General features: G+C 31.2%; 1 protein-coding gene and 1 pseudogene across 1 annotated transcript in view; both read right to left on the reverse strand.

Moving 5' to 3' along the window:
• The window catches only part of LOC111390610, a 2,831-nt gene extending 1,459 nt beyond the window's left edge, over positions 1-1,372 (reverse strand). The window contains exon 1 of the mRNA XM_023015674.1: positions 1,253-1,372. The gene's annotated coding sequence lies outside the window, so the exon portion shown is untranslated. The remainder of the gene's footprint in view (positions 1-1,252) is intronic.
• Positions 1,373-3,508: 2,136 nt separating this feature from the next.
• LOC111390624 lies at positions 3,509-7,288 on the reverse strand (annotated as a pseudogene).
• Between the last annotated feature and the right edge of the window lie 825 nt (positions 7,289-8,113).

The raw sequence follows: 8,113 nt of genomic DNA on the forward strand, positions 1-8,113 counted from the left end.
ATTTGCTCAACTTTTTGCATTCTCAATATTCTTTCAAAGTGTGACGTTGCAATGAATTCAACAAAACAAAGTATGTCTTCCAGCCCCATGGATACAAAAGAAAATCATTAAGCTGTTCAACCATACCTAGCATTCCGTAATCAATGTGTCTTTTAGTTTGTTTAAGAACACACTCTATCAACATAACCAATCCAAGTTTCAATTTATCTTCTCGATCTTCACATGAATTGAAGGCATCATGGAGCATTCTCATAGAAATCCTTTTCACACCATTGAAATACTAGTTTCTAAGCCAAGGATTACTAAGGTCAAGATTAACAGATGGTCGTGGCAAGGTAGTCCAATGATTAAGCAAAATTCTTTTATTCCAAAACGGGCAAGATGGTCATCAAATCTTACAAGCAATTCATTGTTTTTATCGGAATTCACAATCCTCATTATGAATTCATGTATCAACTTGCTACTAAATTGTTGTTTTTCGTCTCTATACATAGATCCATATAGAAATCCATGGAAATTACTGTACGTTAATGATGATTGTTCGTCTGCTTGTAACATTTCTATCAAATCTCTAATAAATTGATGATTAGGATATTGACTAATAGTAGCATAGAACCATTGGTTTGGAGACAAGACATAATCTAGAGACATTTGCATCAGATAAGAAAACTTATTTACAAACTAATTTTTGAAGAAAATGTGTTTACAAAATAAAAATTAAAACATACCTTACACAAATATTTTCCACTTTATCCACATAACTAATCAATACATAAATATTTAGTGCTATAAAACAATGTACTCAGAGCATATATAGTTCTAGATAATCATATCACATGAGACATCTACTTTGGGAAATTTAAAGAATCGAAAGCCAACATGTCAAGGTTTCTTCAATGTACCAAGCAAACAAATATACTCAACAAAATAGAACACTGATTTTTTTAAATAAAAAAGGCAGCATCACAGTATATTCTTGACCTCCAAAAGTTAGAAATCAAAATTCAGCATAGACCATATTCCAGTTGTATGTATCCATGGAGTATATCTTTACTTTAATCATGTCTCTTTTTCTCTAAATAGAGTAAAACACAACAAAAATCTGTAAAAAATAACATTTAGCTTTTCAAATACATCAAAGAGTAGATGAGAAGTTGCCCACAAAATTTTTCACAAAAAAAAAATTTCACAACAACAGTAGGAAAACAAATTAACTACTACAAAAATAAAATCATGTAGACTAAACAATTACCTTGTAATTTTTTTTCTGAAATTGACTTAAGATTTTGCTAAAGATGAAAGATGAAAAATCCGGCTGAAAGAAAACTCCAATTTGAAATGCAAAGAAATTGATGATTTAGGCTCATATGGAACTTTTATTCACGTGAAACTAACTTTTTAGAATTTCCAGATAAAATCACGTGAATTGCTCTTGACTTTTGTTGCCATGTAAAACAAGTTTTAATATAAAACATTTTTTGGCATTTTCCAAGCAATAATTGGTTTGATAAACTCATTTTCTATTTCATTTAATTCTTTACCAATAGATTTGTTGTTATCTATAGAAATTTTTTAAAAAAAATCAATAATAATAATTAATAAGCTAATAAAAATACACTAAATAAAAAAAGTATACAAATTTCTCAAAAATTAATAACAAAAAATAAACAAAATGCATCTGCTAGAATTAATTTCATCTAATTACTAATTTAATAATTGAAATAAAGAAACATGTTGTACGGGTGCGCTCACGTCTCCAAATGTCGGGGACTCCGCACAATGCGGCGTCTCCACACAGATTTTGCGGAGTCGCACAATCTGTGCGTCCATGTAGCGACTTTTTTTTTAATTTAATCATGCAACCTAATATTTGTTTAGTTTGTTATTTTATTAGTTAAAAATATGCATTAAATCTAATAAAAAAATATAATTACAAGAATAAATTAAACTTCAATATAATACCAAAAAAACTCTCCAAAAAATAATCATTGCTAACAACAAAAGAATCTAATAAAAGCATCTAAATGTGAAGAAGACAAAAATGAAAAAAGTAAAATCTATGAAAAGAAGAAAAAGAAATAATAGTGCCAAAAAATTTGACATTATTAATCGAATGGAAAATGCATTATTGATACACAAAAGACTTTGCAGTCACCATGTGAAAAGTATGGATTTATTATGTGGTGTTAAAAAGTTTTTAAATAATCATAAAAAATCTTCTTATTACACTAATAAAATTACAATAATTTTTTTTTTACAAATAGTATAAAAAAATCATTTTTATCTTCAACAATAAAACACATTTAAAAATTAGCAATTTCATAACCACCATTCTTTTTTTTTTTTTTAAATCCTGGAGATACAATTATAAAAAAGGAAACAATATTGAATTACAACATTTAGTACTTAGAATTTAATATTAAATAAATTTTATACATTTTATATGCAGCTTACTTTACCGTATTTGCAAGCAATTTACCATATATGCAGCTTACTGTATATAATGTCTATCGTATTTGCAGTATATTGTATTTGCAGACAACTTACTGTATATGCTGCATTTGCAGCTTACCGTATTTTTATATACCAATTTTTGCACGTACAAATACCGAGAATGCAGAACACCGTATATTCACTTACCAACTCAAATGTCAAAAAAAAAATTTCAAATTTTTATTTTTTCAACATAAGTATAAAATAAATATTAAACTATATGTATGAATATGCAAGTCGATTTATAACTTTGTGTTCAATTTTCAATTTTTCAATATTGAATTACACAAAATTTAGGAATATAATCTTCACATTCAACTCAATCATATCAACACTATCAAAGAATACAGGCAAAATAGTTTGAATAACCTCGTATATTTCTTATTCAAGTATAAAATATACAAGCATATTTTTTTTTTATAACATACTATTATGCAATTGTAAAAATAATTTGTAATTATTTTCTTATATCATGGAAATATTTCTAAATATTACTTAAAAAACTTTCCAAAAAAACTAAAATTCATACATTAATAAAAATATGATAAAAACAAAATTAGTGCAATGTACATGACAAAGACTAGTATCTGATAAATTTTAGAAAGGAGAAATCATTAAAAGCATTAAAAAAATTTCTCTTATAGATCAGTTGGAGAGGGTCGTGGAGGGGAGTTCACTCGCTGGTAGTCACGTTATTCTAGGTCCCAAATGTGCATCAGATAAATGAAGTAAAACAAAATGCATCAACAGTGCTGTCAAATCCTCTTATCAGGTTCCCAGCTTTGGCACATTCAACAAATGATGGCATAAACAAACATCCTCAAAATACTCAACTAAAAAACTACTACTATTTTGGAATTGAATATCAAAGAGAAGCGAAGGAAGATTTCAACAAGACACCATTTCAGTTTACACCCTGAGAAGTGAAAATAACTCCGATGTACAATTATTGCCATCCCGAAAACAATGGCAAAAGAAATCCATGTAGCTAATCCCAAATTTGCTAAGAACAATGTTAGTTTGTTGTTGTTGTAGTACAAGTATTGCCGTCCACATCATCTAATCTGAGACCAACATTCAACTAAATCAACAAAGTTCTTCTATGCTAGGAAGCTTTGTGCCCAAAGTACATTTAAGCGAAAGCAATCTCCAAAGATTGACATTCAAACTAAATCAACAACGTTCTTCGATTGTAAGGAAGCTTTGTGCCAGGAGTACCTTCACCGGACTGCATTATCTTCAAAATAAGGGAAGGCTCTCAGGTTATGCCTAAACTGGCCAGCTAGTACAAGGACATGAGCAGGCTGAAGGGCACTCTGATTTAATCCTTTAGAGATTAAGAGTTTAGGAACAGGTTATGTTCTCCATCATAGTACCTGAATAACAGATGATTCAATCAGCTAAATATGTCGATTTTAATAGACTTGTGCACAAGGAGCAGCCATGCATATGACTCAGGTGGATTCCAACACGAGCAATTTTACATCAACATCAACAAGGAGAAATGAGGAGTTTAAAGACAAGAAAAGTTCAATAAAAATCACAAGCTAGATAAGGTATATTAATGTATTTGTAAATCATAAATGTTATATCAATTGTAGATTGCTCTAGGAGCAAAATTATATTACTAGCATCACTTGTGACCTTATGGTGTAACAATAACAATATTGTTCAACATAATTAATATGAACCGTGCCAGGACATGCCTAAGAGTGACTAATTACGTAGAGCTAAAACTGTCAGTACATGCATATAATTGCATAACAGAAAACAGGACACGTGTATCTAAGTGTTTGAAACTTGGTGTTGATATTAGAGTTCAAGTGATACGTCCGAGGTCAAGCATTAATCGATAATTTCCATCTATAACCTTTTTCCAGCAAAACTATCCTAAAATTCTGAGAAATCAGATTTTTCGAGTCAGCTGGTCAGCTAATCTAGCTCCTGGATTTGTCTCTTTTGAGGGTCGCAATGAAAAACTCTGAATATAATATATATCAAGAGGTAGGGAATTATGGTAAGTACAGTGAACTAATTCCAAGAAACCCCCCCCCAATCACACTTGCCACCTGGATGCTTATATGCAACGGCAAGTGTAGAAAGTACAAACACGTTTTTTTCTCTCTAAAATAGGAGGCAGCAATAAACCCAAGATAATATTGCTACATATTATAAGAAATAACCACCAGTGTACCTCTTCAACTTAGTATACAACCTTTTACACCCATTGCTTTGACATTCTGAGGCTTCAGGAACAACTAAAGACAGTAATCACTCAGATGGCAAGTATGAACAGAAGAACAAATTTTCAATTTTTATTATATAAAATATTACAATTGACTGGAGACTTAAATCTGTAATTTCTTTGGAGTGGAAGGAACAAAGAACTTCAAGCATTGGCACCTAATCAATAACAATGTAGCAGCTTTATTAACTACTTTGGATGTTTAAAGGTTATCGGACATTTGGCCCCCCAATTTGACCCCCCATTTTTGGGGAATGTATTTTTGAATAGTGATTTTTTAAAGAATGTACAGTTAAAAATAAGTACAAGTTTTGAATTTACATATAAAATTATTTTATGGGAAAACATGTGGATAATAATTAAGTTTTGAAAAAATGGGGGTCAAACAGGGGCTTAACATCACAGGCTTAGAATGCCTTCTCTTGTCAATGAATTAGACACAGGACGGTTAGTTCCACACCCCCACCCTCTTCCTTTTTCTTGTCATTCTTCAGCAAATTTATGGAAAATGTAGCGGCGAGGAAGCTGATGTATCTGTAATCTGCTGTTTGTTAATGAACTCCCTTTTTAAGGTTCTGTATAACTTATTTATTTTTATTAAAATTTTAATACAATTTCTTCAGATTACTGATATTTTACAGTCGCTCCAAAATTTATTTTTTCTTCTAATCATAACCAATTAAAAGTTAAGGGATATATCCAATGATTATTGATTTGAAAGATGGAAATGCTATGATCAAGTCTACTCACTCTCTCCCGATCAAGTCAACTCACTCTCTCCCGATCAAGTCTACTCACTCTCTCCCAACATAAAGCTGATTAATGTGTTATGTTGGGAAATATGAGGGTGGAGATAGAACTCAACTTGTTTACGATGATTCTTTAGGAGAATACATGATCTCTCCAGTAAAACAAAGGTTCTTGAGTGCCCATAAAAAATAATGCTTTTAAAAAATGATTAAGAAATGAACTATTGAATTCATTCAGTGGAGACACTAGTGTTGTATTTTCCTTTTCCATGTTAATCTTTCTCCGAATTTAAGGAGAAATCTGAGGTTCAAAAATTGTTAAATTGCAGTCATTAAAAATTATAATATATTCATACCATTGGGATTTCTTTGCTCGTAGAAGCTTCTTAGAAGATTGACAGCATCTGATGCCATTATTCCCTCCAATACATTTGAGCTTTTCAGAGATTTTTGTATGCAACGACAATATTGCTCCCCACCCCACCAAATTTATCATCTGCACAGCCATGGTATACTTCTTCGATACCTAATAGATCATAAGATGGTCACTTCTCTTAAAGATAACAATCAAACTCGACAATATATTCAAATAAACTTTCTTGAGCATACCAATAACCGATAAAGCAGCTCCACACATTATGCATCGCTCACATGTAACATAAAGAGTGCATCTTGAGAATTTCAAAGCAGCTTCTTCCCCTGAATGTCCAACTTACTTCCACTGCTCAAGTAGCACATCAATTGTTTCCACCTCTGCATGTCTAGTAGCCTGCATATTTATATTACAAGAAAATGGAGCCCCTAAATACATGTGGATATAGGACATCTGAAAGATAAGAAGGCTGTTAACTAGCACCTGTTCCTCAATAAACACAGAAAAAGCAGCAGAAAATGAGTTTAAATAAACAAAGGAAAAGGCAATTAAAGTATGTTGAAGCAGCTAAACTGAATTACAGATACAGGTAAACTGCTAAAGGCCTTGTTATATTCTGTAAGTACATGGCATCCTCAATAGAAAATGTTGAGCCACCGTGTCTAATGGCATAAGTTGTTAAAGAAGGGCCATGTATATTAATTCAAATATTGTCTTCAACAAGCCTCCTCACATGTAGACCGGATTAGCTTTTGGATCGAACGTCTAATACGTGTACAATTTTTGTCAATGGGGAGACTTAACTCAAGATATTTTGATCTAAAAACTTGAGCAGTTAGATGGGAGAAAGATATGTTCATCTAAAAATTTGTCTTTGACACAGTTTTAGGAACAAATAACAATGGAATGATTCCCAAAAGGAGAAAATAAATAACACTGCTGAAGAAGTGAAAAAAACAAAGCCCATTGCACCTAAAAAAACACAAAATTGATACAAATTTTAAAGGTCACCTCAAAAATATTAATAACGACGACGACGACATGAATCAAAAGAACCATGTCCATAAAAAACACTAAATGTTTATTCAAAAGACGAGCATGAACCCCAGTAAATCTAGTACCGAACCAAATGGCAGAAAAGGATTCATGAGCGAGATGGATACAACCGGCAATCCAAGTTCCCCCAACTTATCACCAAATTAAAATAAAACCCGTTTTACATAAATAAAAATTTCAATAAATTATGCTCATATTACAAATTAATTAACGGGATAGCATAATTTACAAGCAAGAAAGAAAATTTCTGCAAAAGAGAGAACGATAAAAATCTGCATTTTTGCACAGAACTATTTACGTTATTCACACACGTGTAATAAAAGAATCGCCCCTGTTCGCAGTTGCTCAGTGCGAGCAAGGCATTTGCGGACCAGTTCACCTTCGACATTTTGAAAATCAAAATTCATCCGGAAGATCAATTAAGAATTTCTAATAATTGAAGGACCAGCTTTGATGTTATTTTATAGTTGGAGGACTAATATGATGTTCCTGACAGTTTGATGATCAATTTAGTTGTTTCTAAATGATGGATGATCATTTTTAGACTTTTCAAATTGACGGAGGATCAATTCAGATGTTAAAAATAGTTGGAGGATCAATTTAAATGTAACTAATAGTTGAAGTGTCAATTCAAACATTACTAATAGCTGGAGGTCAATTTTAACTTTTATGATAGTTGAAGAATCAATTTAAACGTTAATAATAGTTGGAGGATCAATTTAGATTTTTGAAATATTTGGGAGGAACAATTTAGATGCGTAGAATATTTGGAGGTTTCAATTTAGTTGGAGGATCAATTTGGTTCCTCGACATAGTTAAATATCGAAATAGAATAATATAGTAGCTGAAGGATCAAATTACATTTTTCAAATAGTTTGATGATGAAATTAGATTTTCCTAATAGATGGAGGATCAAATAAATTTCCTCTCATAATTGGAAGAACAAATTAGAATTAAATGGTAGATGGACCATCAAATTCGAATATAATAGGAGTTATTGGATCAAATTTGAATATAATAGTAGTTGACAATCAAATTACATGTTTCAAGTAGTTTAATGGTAAAACTAGAATTTCCAATAGTTGGAGGATCAATTTGGTTTCTAGTAATAATTGGAGGATCAATTAAGTTCGCCTCGTAGTTGAAGGGCCAAATTAAATGTTTCAAATAGTTGGATGATCAAATTAGAATTACCTA

This window comes from Olea europaea, unplaced genomic scaffold (assembly GCF_002742605.1).
Source record: "Olea europaea var. sylvestris unplaced genomic scaffold, O_europaea_v1 scaffold699, whole genome shotgun sequence".
Classification (NCBI taxonomy): Eukaryota; Viridiplantae; Streptophyta; class Magnoliopsida; order Lamiales; family Oleaceae; genus Olea; species Olea europaea.